At 40.4% G+C, this 14896-nt stretch overlaps 1 long non-coding RNA gene across 1 annotated transcript; it reads left to right on the top strand.

Annotated features, from left to right (window-relative positions):
* The first annotated feature begins 5 nt into the window (after nucleotides 1-5).
* On the top strand, nucleotides 6-14883 carry LOC135272256 (uncharacterized). The gene is made up of 4 exons (XR_010340361.1): nucleotides 6-115; nucleotides 458-593; nucleotides 1911-2023; nucleotides 14833-14883. It is a non-coding gene; the product is annotated as an uncharacterized LOC135272256 (long non-coding RNA).
* Nucleotides 14884-14896: the final 13 nt, after the last annotated feature.

The raw sequence follows: 14896 nt of genomic DNA, 5'->3' as shown, positions 1-14896 counted from the left end.
GAAGAGCCGCAGGTGCAGGAAGAAGAGCCGCAGGTGTGGAAGAAGAGCCACAGGTGCAAGAGGAAGAGCCGCAGGTGCGGAAGAGGAGCCGCAGGTTCGGGAAGAGGAGCCACAGGTGCGGAAGAAGAGCCGCAGGTGCAGAGGAGCCGCAAGTGCGGAAGAGGAGCCGCAGGTGCAGGCTGCTGATATGGAGCCTCTCACCAGGAAAATACAGATTAATGAAGACCTCATAAAGGTCCTTCAAAACTTTTTACAGATCATTGGAAATGTTCACATCTCAGATTACCTGTAGGGCATCTTCAGACACTATGCACACATTGAATCCCTTGCCCAGTGCTTATCAATATCCCACTTGAAAGTATAGGCGGACTGTCTCAAGAACATTTGTTCTCTGCTTGTCAACTGAATAATACTTTTATTACTATTTTCATGTTTACACTTACTTTTTGACTTCTAGGACCTGCAAATACAACTGGTTATCCTGAAGACATATCAGCTGTGGAACGCCTGACCCAGAAAGTATTACTTCTTTGGGAAACAGTTGCTTCAGTAGAATCCTAGGTCAAGAAATTTGAGGAAACCAAAGACAACAGGTAAGTCACTGGAATATAGACTCTCACTCTCTCTCTCTCTCTCTCACTCTCTCACTCTCACTCTCTCACTCTCACACTCTCACTCTCAATGTCTCTCTCTCTCTACGCGCGCACACACACACACACACACACACACACACACGGAGTCTCACTGTGTCACCCAAGCTCGAGTGCAGTGGTACGACCATGGCTCACTGCAGCCTCAAACTCTGGGGCTCAAGGCATCTTCCTGCCTCAGCCTCCTGAGTAGCTGGAGCTGCAGGTGCATACCACCACACCCGGCACAAACCTTGTTTTTCTACTGTGAAATAAACCATGGTATTGGTTTTTCATAAATGGTATTTCATCGGGAAACTGCTCTAAAGTTTCCTACTTTGATCGGTAGCAGCTATAGATGCCTCTTTCTGACGTGTGGTTCTGTAAAGAGCAGCAGTTCTTTTGGACACATAGCAATAGTTATCCCTCACACTCATACCTAAGTCATCTCCCTCTCAACTGAATCTTTCTCCTCTATCTGCATTTAACCATGTTCACATCTCTCCCAGTCTAAAAAAAGAGAAAGAAACCCCTGCCTTTGCCCCAACTTTATAGCTACAGCCCCGTTTAACCTTTCTTTTCCAACAGACTTATTTGCCTGTACTCCCTGTCTCCATTAGCATCTCTCTCACTAACTACTCAGGCTTTCAGCTCTACTTTAAACAGCTCTCTGTTGGTTATACATTGTCATAGCTTGTTATCTTTATAGCACTATTACACTCACAATGGCACACGTCTATGATTAATGAATGTTTTTTTCCTCCACTAGATAGTAGGCTTTCCCTTAGAATCTGGAACAGAGTCTTTCCCATAGAAGGTGCTCAATAAATATTTATTGAATGAATGAAGAATACTGATAACTCCTATTATATATGTTTCCCTCTTGCCTGTCCCGTTTCCCTCTTACTCCTTTCTCTTAGCTGCTTTCCTGAGCTTCCAGGTTCTCTCTCCTTTTTCTTCTTTTTGCTCCCATGTTTGAATTCCACCTTACAGGGTTTTAAAGATTAAAAAGATAGTGAATATGACATTGATTTGAAAACTATACAAAACTATCAAAAGCTTAAGTACTAAGATAGCGGACTTTTTAAGTCATAGTACATGCTAATGCATTTTCTTGCTTCTTGGGAAAACTATAAAATACTATCAAAAACTTAAAACTAAGATAGCGGGCTTTTTAAGTCATAGTACATGCTAATGCATTTTCTTGTTTCTCAGGATGAACTGTGGCTTCATGTCTCACTGTGCCATTTGTGTATTGCTTCTTCTCTCTTCTTTCCTCAGTTGCTGCTGATGCTAGAAGGACTAGTAGATGAACAGAGTCAGCTCAGTGAGGACTTAGAGGCAAAGAGACAGCTCTCTAGCAGTCTGGTGAAGTTCCATGCCCATCCAGAGAGGTAAGAGAATGGCTATTTTTTCCTTTTATTCTTTGTTGAAATTTTTATTTGTTTAACTATTGTGTTCTTTTTATGCCTTTTTTTATTCCTGAAGTGTAGATGCTTATGATACTGAACAGGGGATAAAAAACAGGGACAATTACTGGGGCTACCCATGTCGTCATTTGTTTTATGGATTGCTCTGAGCCTCAGTGTCAAAATCTTAAGTCAGGAATAGTGCCTGTTTCACACAGTGATTGCAGAGATTAAATGAGAACAGCGCTTTGGTGTCTAAAACAATGCCTTGCATATAGTCAGCACTCAATGTGTGTTCCTTTCCTTTTGTGATCCATGTCCTATTAAAGGCTGTTCTATTATAAAAGTAAGGCTACACCCTATCTCTACCGAAAATACAAAAATTCGCAGGGCATGGTAGTGTGCGCAGGTAGTCCCAGCTACTTGGAAGGCTGAGGCAAGAGAATCACTTGAACCCAGGAGGCGGAGGTTGCAGTGAGACAAGATCGCGCCACTGCGCTCCAGCCTGGTGACAGAGAGACTGTCTGTCTCCAAAAAAAAAAAAAAAAAGCCGGGCGCGGTGGCTCACGCCTGTAATCCCAGCACTTTGGGAGGCCGAGGCGGGTGGATCACGAGGTCAAGAGATCGAGACCATCTTGGTCAACACGGCGAAACCCCGTCTCTACTGAAAATACAAAAAATTAGCTGGGCATGGTGGCGCGTGCCTGTAATCCCAGCTACTCAGGAGGCTGAGGCAGGAGAATTGCCTTAACCCAGGAGGTGGAGGTTGCGGTGAGCCGAGATCGCGCCATTGCACTCCAGCCTGGGTAACAAGAGCGAAACTCCGTCTCCTAAAAAAAAAAAAAAAAAAGTCGGGCTATAAAGGGCACTGATATTTATTTAATATCATTGAAGAAAATATATTAATTCGGATGGCTAATATCACCCTGAGACCACCGAGAGCCATCATGATGAATACATTTTGTTCTACCTCTTGATTTTTGTTCATATATATGATACCTCTCTGGATCATTTTATATTCCTTTCATTTCTTTTCCTCATTTTGCCTTCTATTTTAGCACCTTTTTTTTTTTTGCCTCCCTTGCCCCAGACTTGGAGCTCTTTTGAAGTTGGGAGCAGGTCTCTTGTTCATCTTTGTATCTTGCATTCTTTATCTACTGGTATCTAGCCAGATGTTTTGCATATGATAAGCACCCAATACACCTAAAGATTGTATTAAGCCTGGGTGGATTTTGGATAGATGGAGTAGAAGGAAGAAGAAATCCAGATCAAGGATGCAGCAGGAATGTGTTAGTTTCCTGTTGCTTCTCTAACAAATTATCACAAACAGTGGCTAAAAAAACACAGACTTATGATTTTATAGTTCTAGAGATCAGAAGTCTGAAATTAGGTCTAACATGGCTCAAATTAAAGTGTTGACAGGGCCATGTTTCTTTTTCTTTTTCTTTTTTTTTTTTTTGAAGAAAGAAAAAAAGAATGAAGAAGAGGAAGAAAAAGGAAGAGAAAGAGAGAGAGAGAATGGGAGTATTGCTTTCTTGCCCAGGCTAGAATGCAGTTTAGTAATGGGTATTGAAAACCTCTTTTATACCAATAATTATACTTAATGATGTAGACAGGAAGGAATAAGGGAAGAAAATAACAAACAAGCAGCCAACCAATATTTCATTTAAACCTATGAAATGCTATGTGATTACTGAGGAGTGATTTACTTCCAATTATGTAGTCACTTTTGGAATAGGTGTGAGGTGGTAATGTATATTTTGTGTATTTGAAGTGGAGAGTTCTGTAAATGTTTATGAAGTTTACTTGTTCCGGGTCTGAGTTCAAGTCCTGGATGTCCTTGTTAATTTTCTGTCTTGTTGATCTATAGAATTGTTAGCTCTTCTTGTTACATTGATCCTTTTGCCATTATGTAATGTCCTTCTTTGCCTCTTTTGATCTTTGTTGCTTTAAAGTCTACTTTATCAGAGGCGAGAATTGCATCTCTTGCATTTTATTTATTTGTTTATTTTTACTCTCTTGTTTGGTTGGTAAATCTTCCTCCTCCTCTTTGTTTTGAGTCTTTGTGTATCGTTGCATGTGAGATGGGTCTGGATGCAGCATACCCATGGGTTTTGGCTTTTTATCCAATTAGAATTTATGTAAGTTTAATACTGCCATTTGATGCTAGCTGTATGTTGCCCATTAGTTGGTGTAAACTTTTCATTGTATTAATGCTCTTTGCTTTTTGATATATTTTTGGAAAGGCTGATATTGGTTGTTCCTTTATATATAGTGCTTCTTTCAGAAGCTCTTGTAAAGCAGGCCTGGTGGTGGCGAAGTCTCTAAGTGCCTGTTTGTTTGCAAAAGATTTAATTTTTCCTTCGTTTGTAAAGCTTAGTTTGGCTGGATATGAAATTCTGGGTTGAAAGTTCTTTTCTTTAAGGATGTTAAATATTGGCCCCCACTCTTTTCTGGCTTGTGGGATTTCTGCTGAGAGATCTGCTGTAAGTCTGATAGGTTTCCCTTTGTGGGTAACCTGACCTTTCTCTCTGGCTGCCCTTAGTATTTTCTCCTTCATTTCAACCCTAATAAATCTGGCGATTATGTGCCTTGGGGTTGGTCTTCTTGAAGAATATCTTTGTGGTGGTCTCTGTATTACCTGGCGTTGAATATTAGATAAATAAATCAATAACTAAGCAACCCCTCTGGTGGCTCATGTTTTTAATGCCCCGCCCATTGGGAGCCTGAGCCGGCTATATTACCTGAGGTCAGGACATCAAGACCAGCCTGGCCAAGATGGTGAAAGAATCCCTGTCTCTATTTAAAAAAATAATAAGATGAAAATTGAATAAGTTGAATATTACCCTGCCTTGCTAGGTTGGAAAAGTTTTCCTGAATGATATCCTGAAGAGTATTTTCCAACTTGGATTCATTCTCTTCATCACATTCAGGTACTCCTATCAAACGTAAATTAGGTCTTTTCACATAGTCCCATATTTCCTGGAGACTTTGCTCATTCCTTTTTATCCTTTTTTCTCCATTCTTGTCTTCTCGTTTCATTTCACTAAGCTGGTCCTCGACATCTGATATCCTTTCTTCTGCTTGATCAATTCGACTGTTTAAACTTGTGCATACTTCGTGAAGTTCTCGTGTTGTGTTTTTCAGCTCCATCAATTCACTTATATTCCTCTCTAAATTGTCCATTCTCGTTAACATTTCATCAAATCTTCTTTCAAGGTTCTTAGTTTCTTTGCATTGGGTTAGAACAAGTTCTTTTAATTCACAGAAGTTTCTTATCACGCACCTTTTGAAACCTGCTTCTGTTATTGGAACACACTCGTTCTCCATTAATCCTTGTTCCATTAACTGATGAGGAATTGTGATCCCCTGTAGAGGGAGAGGCATTCTGATTTTGAGTATTCTCTGCCTTTTTAGGCTGATTTCTTCCCTTCATTATGTATTTATCCCTCTGTCGTCTTTGTAATTACCGACTTTCTAACTAGGTCTCTGAGTGGACGTCCAACTTGTTGATTTCCAGCGCCAAAATCTAAGCAATCCACTGCGCCGGCCAAAACAGCGGTGTTAAGATTGATGGTGCTTTTCTGCCCGGGAATCTCCGGACTCTACACCAAGAACTACTGCGCTGAGGTGTGAGCAAAACCGCCGCGCCGGCCACAAGAGTCGCCCTGGCTACCCGTGGGGCTCCTCTGCTGGGAATCTCTTGGTCCATGAGCAACAAAAACTCGTCTGAAAGTGTGGCGTCCTCTCGTTCTCTGTGCTTTCACTGGGAGCTACGAGCCTGAGCTGCTAATGATCAGCCATCTTCTTTAGTGCCTTTTCATTTATTTTTTACTATTCAGCAGTTTTCTAATTTATTGTTGGGCTTTAACAATGTTTTCTTTGTACCAGGAAAATGAAGGCAGACGTAAGGTATGATAGGACCAGTTGATTTTGTGACTTTTTTTTTTTTTTTCAGAAAAGCAATTTATTAGAAATAGAGACAGAGGTTCCGGATAAGTTTGGGGTTTTTTTGAGATGGAGTCTTGCTATTTTGCCGACGCTGGAAACTGGTGGCACAATCTCGGCTTACTGCAACCACTGCCTCCCAGGTTCAAGTGATTCTCCTGTCTCAGCCTCCTCAGTAGCTGGGATTACAGGGCCATGCCACCATGCCTGGCTAACGTTTGTATTTATATTTATTTACTTATTTATTTGTATATTTTGAGACAGGCTTGGATTTATGCAGGCTTGCATTTATTCATTTTCTTAACTATGTATATAATGATTTAGAGGCTGTCTCGCATTTCTTGATGGATTGATTGATTGATTGATTAATTTTAGACAGATTCTTGCTCTCACCAGACTGGAGTGCAGTGGCACAATCCTGGCTCACTGCAACCTCCTCCAAAGCGGTTCAAGCGATTCTTCCGCCTCGGCCTCCCTTGTAGCTGGGAACCCAGGTGCGTGCCACCACACCCAGCTAATATTTTTGTATTTTTAGACTGGGTTTCTCCATGTTGGACAGAATGGTCTCAATCTCTTGACCTCGTGATCCAACCATCTCGGCCTCCCAAAGTGCTGGGATTACAGGACTGAGCCATCTCGCCCGGCCTTTATTTATTTATTTACATAATTATTGATTTATTTCCTTAGAGGCAGGAAGGCCGGCTTGCTTTTATTTATTTATATTTTTATTTATTTATTTAATTATTTTCATCTTATTATTTTTTTAAATAGAGACAGGGATTCTTTCACCATCTTGGCCAGGCTGGTCTTGATGTCCTGACCTCAGGTAATATAGCCGGCTCAGGCTCCCAATGGGCGGGGCATTAAAAACATGAGCCACCAGAGGGGTTGCTTAGTTACTGATTTATTTACCTATCTATTAATCGATCTATTTAGAGGGAGACTTGCATTTATTTATTTATTTATTTGCTGATGTACTTATGGAGAAGCAGGTCGAATTTACTTATTTATTTATTTATTTATATATTTGGAGGCAGGCTTGGATTTATGTATTTATCTATCTAGCTATCTAATTATTTAGAGGCAGGCTCACATTTACTCATTTGTTTTATTTAGACCCAGGCTCACAACATGATTTTTATACTTACGTGTTTGTGTGCAGGCTTGCATTTATTCATTTTCTTAACTATCTGTATAATACTTTAGAGGCAGTCTCGCATGTATTTACTTACTTATTTATTTATTTTGGAGGGAGTCTTGCTCTGTCACCAGGCTGGAGTGCACTGGCCCAGTCTTGGCTTATTGTGACCTCCACCCTCTGGGTTCAAGCGATTCTTCTTCCTCAACCTCTGGAGTATCTGGGAGCACAGGCGAGTGCCACTGTGCCTGGCTAACATTTTTGTATTTTTAGTAGAGATGGGGTTTCACCATGTCGGCCAGGATGGTCTCGATCTCTTGACCTCGTGATCTGCGCATCTTAGCCTCTCAAGGTGCTGGGATTACAGGTTTTAGCCACTGCACCCGGCCTTTATTTATTTATTTATTTACTTAGTTGGCAGGCAGGCCGTGTTGCATTTATTAATTTATATAAATCTATATTTATTTATTTAATCATTTTCACCTTACTATTTTCTTAAATAGAGACGGGGTTCCTTTCACCATCTTGGCCAGGTTGGTCTCTATGTCCTGACCTCAGGTGATGTACCTGGCTCAGGCTCCAAATGGGCAGGGGATTAAAATCATGAGCCATCAAGCGGGGCTATTTATTTATTGATTTATTTATCTGTCTACCAATCAATTTATTTAAAGGCAAGCTTGCATTTATTTATTTATTTACTGACGTATTATGGAGAAGCAGATTGCATTTAGTTATTTCTATATTTATTTACTTATTTATTTATTTATATATTTTGAAGCAGGCTTGGAATGATGTATTTATCTAGCTATCTAATTATTTAGAGACAGCCTGACATTTACTCATTTATTTATTTAGACCCAGGCTCGCAACATTTATTTATATACTTATGTATTAGTGTGCAGCCTTGCATTTATTTATTTACTTATCTATCGATATAATGATTTAGAGACTGACTTGCATTGATTTACTTAGATGCAGGCTCGGATTTATTTATTGATTGATTGATTTGTTTTAGACGGAGTCTTGCTCTGTCACCAGGCTGGAGTGCAGTTGTGCAATCTTGGCTCACTGCAACGTCTGCCTCCTGGGTTCAAGCGATACTTCCGCCTCAGCCTCCCGAGCAGTTGAGACCACAGGTGTTTGCCACCATGCCTGGCTAGTATTTTTGTATTTTTAGTAGAGACGACGTTTCACCATGTTGACCAGAATGGTCTCAATCTCTTGACCTTGTGATCCGCCTGTCTTGGCCTCCCAAAGTGATGGGATTACAGGCGGGAACCACTGAGCCCAGCCTTTATTTACTTACTTACTTATTTATTTACTTACAAGCAGGCAGGCCATCTTGCATTTATTTATTTATATATATATATATATTTATTTAATTATTTTCACCTTATTGTTTTTAAAATAGAGACAGGGTTTCTTTCACCATCTTGGCCAGGCTGGTATCGATGTACTGACCTCAGGTGATATACCCGGCTCAGGCTCCCAATTGGTGGGGGATTAAAAGCATGAGCCCCCAAGGGGGGCTATTTATTTATTGATTTATGTATCTATCTATTAATTGTTATATTTAGAGGCAGACTTGCATTTATTTATTGACATACTTATGAAGAAGCAGGTGGCATTTAATTATGTATATATTTGGAGGCAGGCTTGGATTTCTGTATTTATCTATCTAGCTATCTAATTATTTAGAGTCAGGCTCACATTTACTCATTTATTTGTTTAGACCCAGGCTTGCAACATTTATTTATATACTTACGTATTAGTGTGCAGCCTTGCATTTATTCATTTACTTACCTATCTGTATAATGATTTAGAGGCAGGCTTGCATTTATTTACATAGATGCAGGCTCTGATTGATTGATTGATTGATTGATTGATTGATTTTAGACAGAGTCTTGCTGTGTCACCAGGCTGGAGTGCTTTTGTGCAATCTTGGCTCACTGCAACTTCCGCCTCCTGGGTTCAAGCGATTCTTCCGCCTCAGCCTCCCGAGTAGCTGGGACCACAGGTGTGTGCCAACAGGCCTGGCTAATAATTTTGTATTTTTAGTAGGGACGAGGTTTCACCATGTTGGCCAGAATGGTCTTGACCTCTTGACCTCGTGATCTGCCTGTCTCGGCCCCTCAAAGTGCTGGGATTACAGGCATGAGCCACCACACCCGGCCTTTCTTTACTTACTTACTTTTCTTTATTTACTTACTTATTTATTTATTTACTTAGAGGTAGGCAGGCCATCTGACATTTATATATATATGTGTGTGTATATATATATGTGTTTATTTATTTAATTATTTTCACCTTATTATATTTTAAATAGAGACAGGGTTTCTTTCACCATCTTGGCCAGGCTGGTCTCGATGTCATGACCTCCGGTGATATAGCCAGCTCAGGCTCCCAATGGGCGAGGGATTAGAAACAGGAGACACCAAGTGGGGCTGCTTATTTATGGATTTATTTATCTATCAATTAATTGATTTACTTAGAGGCAGACTTGCATTTATTTATTTATTTGCTGATGTACTTATGGAGAAGCGGGGCTAATTATATATTTGGAGGCAGGCTCAGATTTATGTATTTATCTGTCTAGCTATCTAATTATTTAGAGGCGGGCTCATGTTTACTCGTTTATTTTATTTAGACCCAGGCTCACAACATTATTTTTATACTTACGTATTTGTGTGCAGGCTTGCATTTATTCATTTTCCTAACTATAATGATTTAGAGGCAGTCTTGCATTTATTTACTTATTTGTTTATTTACTTATTTGCTTTTTATTTTCTTTTTTTCTTTTTCTTATTTTTAAAGACGGGGTTTCACCATGTTGGTCAGTCAGGTCTTGAACTCCGGACCTCAGGTGATCCGCCCGCCTTGGCCTCCAAAGTGTTTGGATTACAGGTGGGAGCCACTGCGCCGGGCCAATTTCTTTATTTATTTTAGACAGAGTCTTGCTCTGTCACCAGGCTGGAGTGCACTGGCCCAATCTTGGCTTACTGCAGCCTCCGCCTCCTGGGTTCAAGCGATTCTTCCTCCTTAGCCTCCGGAGTATCTGGGACCACAGGCGAGTGCCACCGCGCCTGGCTAATATTTTTGTATTTTTAGTAGAGATGGGGTTTCACCATGTCGGCCAGGATGGTCTTGATCTCTTGACCTCGTGACCCAGCAAGGTGCTGGGATTACAGGCTTTAGCCGCTGCACCCGGCCTTTATTTATTTATTTACTTAATTTAGACCCAGGCTCACAATATTGTTTTTATACTTATGTATTTGTGTGCAGGCTTGCTTTTATTCATTTTCTTAACTGTCTGTATAATGATTTAGAGGCAGTCTTGCATTTATTTACTCATTTATAATTTGTTTGTTTGTTTATTTATCTTAGAGGGAGTCTTGCTCTGTCACCAGGCTGGAGTGCACTGGCCCAATTTTGGCTTACTGCAACCTCCGCCTCCTGAGTTCAAGCGATTCTTCCTCCTCAGCCTCCAGAGTATCTGGGATCGCAGGCGAGTGCCACCGTGCCTGGCTAATATTTTTGTATTTTTAGTGGAGACAGGGTTTCACCATGTCGGCCAGGATGGTCTCGATCTCTTGACTTTGCGATCCGCCCATCTCGGCCTTCCAAAGTGCTGGGATTACAGGACTGAGCCATCTCGCCCAGCCTTTCTTTATTTATTTGCCTAATTACTGATTTATTTACTTAGAGGCTGGCAGGCTGTCTTGCATTTATGTATTTATATTTTTATTTATTTATTTAATAATTTTCACCTTATTGTTTTTTTAAATAGAGATAGGGATTCTTTCACCATCTTGGCCAGGCTGATCTCGATGTCCTGACCTCAGGTGATATAGCCGGCTCAGGCTCCCAGTGGGTGGGGGATTAGAAACATGAGCCACCAAGTGGGGCTGCTTATTTATGGATTTATTTATCTATCTATTAATTGATTTATTTAGACGCAGACTTGCATTATTTATTTGTTTGCTGATGTATTTATGGGGAAGCAGGTCGAATTTACTTATTTATTTATTTTTATATTTGGAGGCAGGCTTGGATTTATGTATTTATCTAGCTAGCTATCTAATTATTTAGAGGCAGGCTCACGTTTACTCATTTATTTTATTCAGACTTAGGCTCACAACATTATTTTTATACTTATGTATTTGTGTGCAGGCTTACATTTATTCATTTTCTTAACTATAGTGATTTAGAGGCACTCTTGCATTTATTTACTTATTTCCTTTTTTTTCTTTTTCTTTTTTTTATTGTTTTTTGAAGACAGGGTTTCACCATGTTGGTCAGTCAGGTCTTGAACTCCCGACCTCAGGTGATCCGCCCGACTTGGCTTCCCAAGGTGCTGGGATTACAGACTTTAGCCACTGCACCCACCTTTGTTTATTTATTTACTGAATTACTTATTTATTTACTTAGTGGCAGGCATGCCGTCTTGCATTTATTTATATATATAAATCTATATTTATTTATTTCATTATTTTTGTCTTACTACTTTTTTTAAATAGAGACAGGGTTTTCTTTTTAAAGAGAACCTTTGCCAGGCTGGTCTCAATGTCCTCACCTTAGGTGATATGCCCAGCTCAGGCTCCAAATGGGCGGGGGATTAAAAGCATGAGCCACCAAGCAGGGCTATTTATTTATTGATTTCTTTATCTATGTATGAATCGATTTATTTAGAGGCAAACTTGCATTTATTTATTTATTTACTGACATACTTACGGAGAAGCAGGTGGCATTTAGTTATTTCTATATTTATTTACTTTATTTGTGTATTTTGAGGCAGGCTTGGATTGATGTATTTATCTATCTAGCTATCTAATTATTTAGAGGCAGCCTGACATTTACTCATTTATTTATTTAGACCCAGGCTCGCAACCTTTATTTATATACATATGTATTAGTGTGCAGCCTTGCATTTGTTTATTTACTTATCTATCTGTTTAATGATTTAGAGGCAGGCTTGCATTTATTAACTTAGATGCAGGCTCGCATTTATTTATTATTTATTTACTTATTTATTTAAAACGGAGTCTTCTCTGTCACCAGGCTGGAGTGCAGTTGTGCAGTCTTGGCTCACTGCAGCCTCCACCTCCTGGGTTCAAGCAATTCTTCTGCCTCAGCCTCCCGAGTAGCTGGGACCACAGGCACGTGCCACCACTCCTGGCTAATATTTTTCTATTTTTAGTAGAGACGAGGTTTCACCATGTTGGCCAGAATGGTCTCGATCTCTTGACCTCGTCATCTGCCTGTCTCGGCCTCCAAAAGTGCTGGGATTACAGGCGTGAGCCACTGCACCCTGCCTTTATTTATTTACTTACTTATTTATTTGTTTACTTAGAGGCAGGCAGACCATCTTGCATTTATTTATTTGTGTATATACATATATATATATATATATATTTTTTTTTTTTTTAATTAATTATTTTCACCTTATTATTTTTTAAATAGAGACAGGGTTTCTTTCGCCATCTTGGCCAGACTGGTCTCGATGTCCTGACCTCAGGTAATATACCCTCCTCAGGCTTCCAGTTGATGGGGGATTAAAAGCATGAGTCTCCAAGTGGGGCTATTTATTTATTGATTTATGTATCTATCTATCGATTTATTTAGAGGCAGACTTACATTTATTTATTTATTTACTTATGTACTTATGGAGAAGCAGGTAGCAATTATTTATATATTTGGAGGCAGGCTTGGATTTATGTATTTATCTGTGTAACTATGTAATTATTTAGAGGCAGGCTCACATTTACTCATTTATTTATTTAAACCCAGGCTGGCTACATTTATTTATATACTTATGTATTTGTGTGCAGGCTTGCATTTATTCATTTCCTTAACTATCTATATAATGATTTAGAGGCTGTCTCGCATTTGTTGATGAATTGATTGTTTGATTGATTGATTTTCAACGGATTCTTGCTCTCTCACGAGGCTGGAGTGCAGTGGCGCAATCCTGGCTCCCTGCAACCTCCCTCTCTTTGGTTCAAGTGATTCCTCCGCTTCAGCCTCCCTTGTAGCTGGGACTCCAGGCGCGTGCCACCACATCCGGCTAATATTTTTGTATTTTTAATAGAGACCGGGTTTCTCCATGTTGGCCAGGATGGTCTCACTCTCTTGACCTCGTGATCCAACCGTCTCGGCCTCCCAAAGTGCTGGGATTACAGGCGTGAGCCACCGCGCCCGGCCAGAAACCAGAAATTTCATTTAACAAGTTACTTGTAATGACAGTCACTAATCGCAAATGTAGAATTGAATAATTTAAGTAGATTATGAATTTTGCAGCCATCGGCCGGGCGTGGTGGCTCACGCCTGTAATCCAAGCACTTTGGAGGCCAAGGTGGGTGGATCACCTGAGGTCAAGAGTTCAAGAACAGCCTGACCAACATGGTGAAACCTCGTCTTTAAAAAATATATACATATTAAAAAAAAAAAAAGAATTTTGCAGCCATCACCTCAGTCCCCTCTTAGAATACGTTTCTTACCTCCCCAGGTTCCGCAGAGCCTCTTTGCAGTCATTTTCCAATCCCTGGTCACCACAACAGAGCCTGAACAAAATAAAACATTTGGAAAACAGACAACATTAAATTTAATCATTTATTAGATTGGAATTTTATATAATGGACCATTGTCTTACTCTTGTGGCAACCAGAGGAGATATTTTATTCTAAGGACTTTCTTTGGGGGAACTTAATAGTCCTGTTTATTGCTCTCCTTGAATTGGTTCATCTGTGCTGGTGACAAATAGTTGCTATCAAACCTTGTCTGGTGAGCACAAGCGAAAGAGCTAAAAGAAAATCTCCTATTAGAAATGCAGATGATGAATTTGAAGATAATGTTATGCCGAGATAAGTTTATTTATTTATTTATTTATTTATTTATTTATTTTTTTGAGACAGAGTCTCACTCCGTCACCAGGCACCAGGCTGGAGTGCAGTGGCGCGACCTCGGCTCACTGCAACCTCTGCCTCCTGGGTTCAAGCAATTCTCCTGTCTCAGCCTCCCGAGTGGCTGGGATTACAGACATGCACCACCATGCCAAGGTAATTTTGTATTTTTAGTAGAGATGGAGTTTCTCCATGTTGGTCAGGCTGGTCTTGAACTCCCAACCTCAGTTGATCTGCCCGCCTCGGCCTCCCAGAGTGTTGGGATTACAGGTGTGAGCCACCATGCTGGAGTGCTATGTGCAGTCTCAGCTCACTGCAACTTCTAGCTCTAGGGTTCAAGTGATTCTTGTGCTTCAGGCTTTCGAGTTGCTGGGACTATAGGCATGCACCACCATGCCCAGCTAATTTTTTATTTTTAGTAGAGACAGAGTTTTTCCATGTTGGTCAGGCTGGTCTCGAGCTCTCAACCTCAGGTGATCCACCCACCTTAGCCTCCCAAAGTGCTGGAATTACATGCGTGAGCCACCACACGTGGCTGGGAGTTAAGTATTTTACCATCTTTTTTCTTTCAGAAATTGGGTTGGTAACACTGAGGAGACACTTCTTACCTGCATGAAATGCCCTTCATTATCTTCTTCAAGTTGCAAGGGCTCTGGAACAGCCCTTGCAGAGCCCTATTCTTGTTTCGTTTTCTCTTGCATTACTGGCTGATAGTGATATGATATGCAAAAGCATTTGCCTCCGTGTTAAAATATAAACATGGCAGATATTGTTTCCTCTATTTACATTTGGAACTTTCTCCTCTACAGTCCATGATGGCTGTGCAAGAAGAAGAGCTGCAGGTGCGGGAAGAAGAGCCGCAGGTGCGGGAAG

This window comes from Aotus nancymaae, unplaced genomic scaffold (genome assembly GCF_030222135.1).
Source record: "Aotus nancymaae isolate 86718 unplaced genomic scaffold, 86718_ANA_hifiasm-v0.15.2.pri h1tg000108l, whole genome shotgun sequence".
Lineage (NCBI taxonomy): Eukaryota > Metazoa > Chordata > Mammalia > Primates > Aotidae > Aotus > Aotus nancymaae.
The sequence above is the reverse complement of the archived record's forward strand: the minus strand, read 5'-3'. Positions and strand labels throughout refer to the sequence as shown.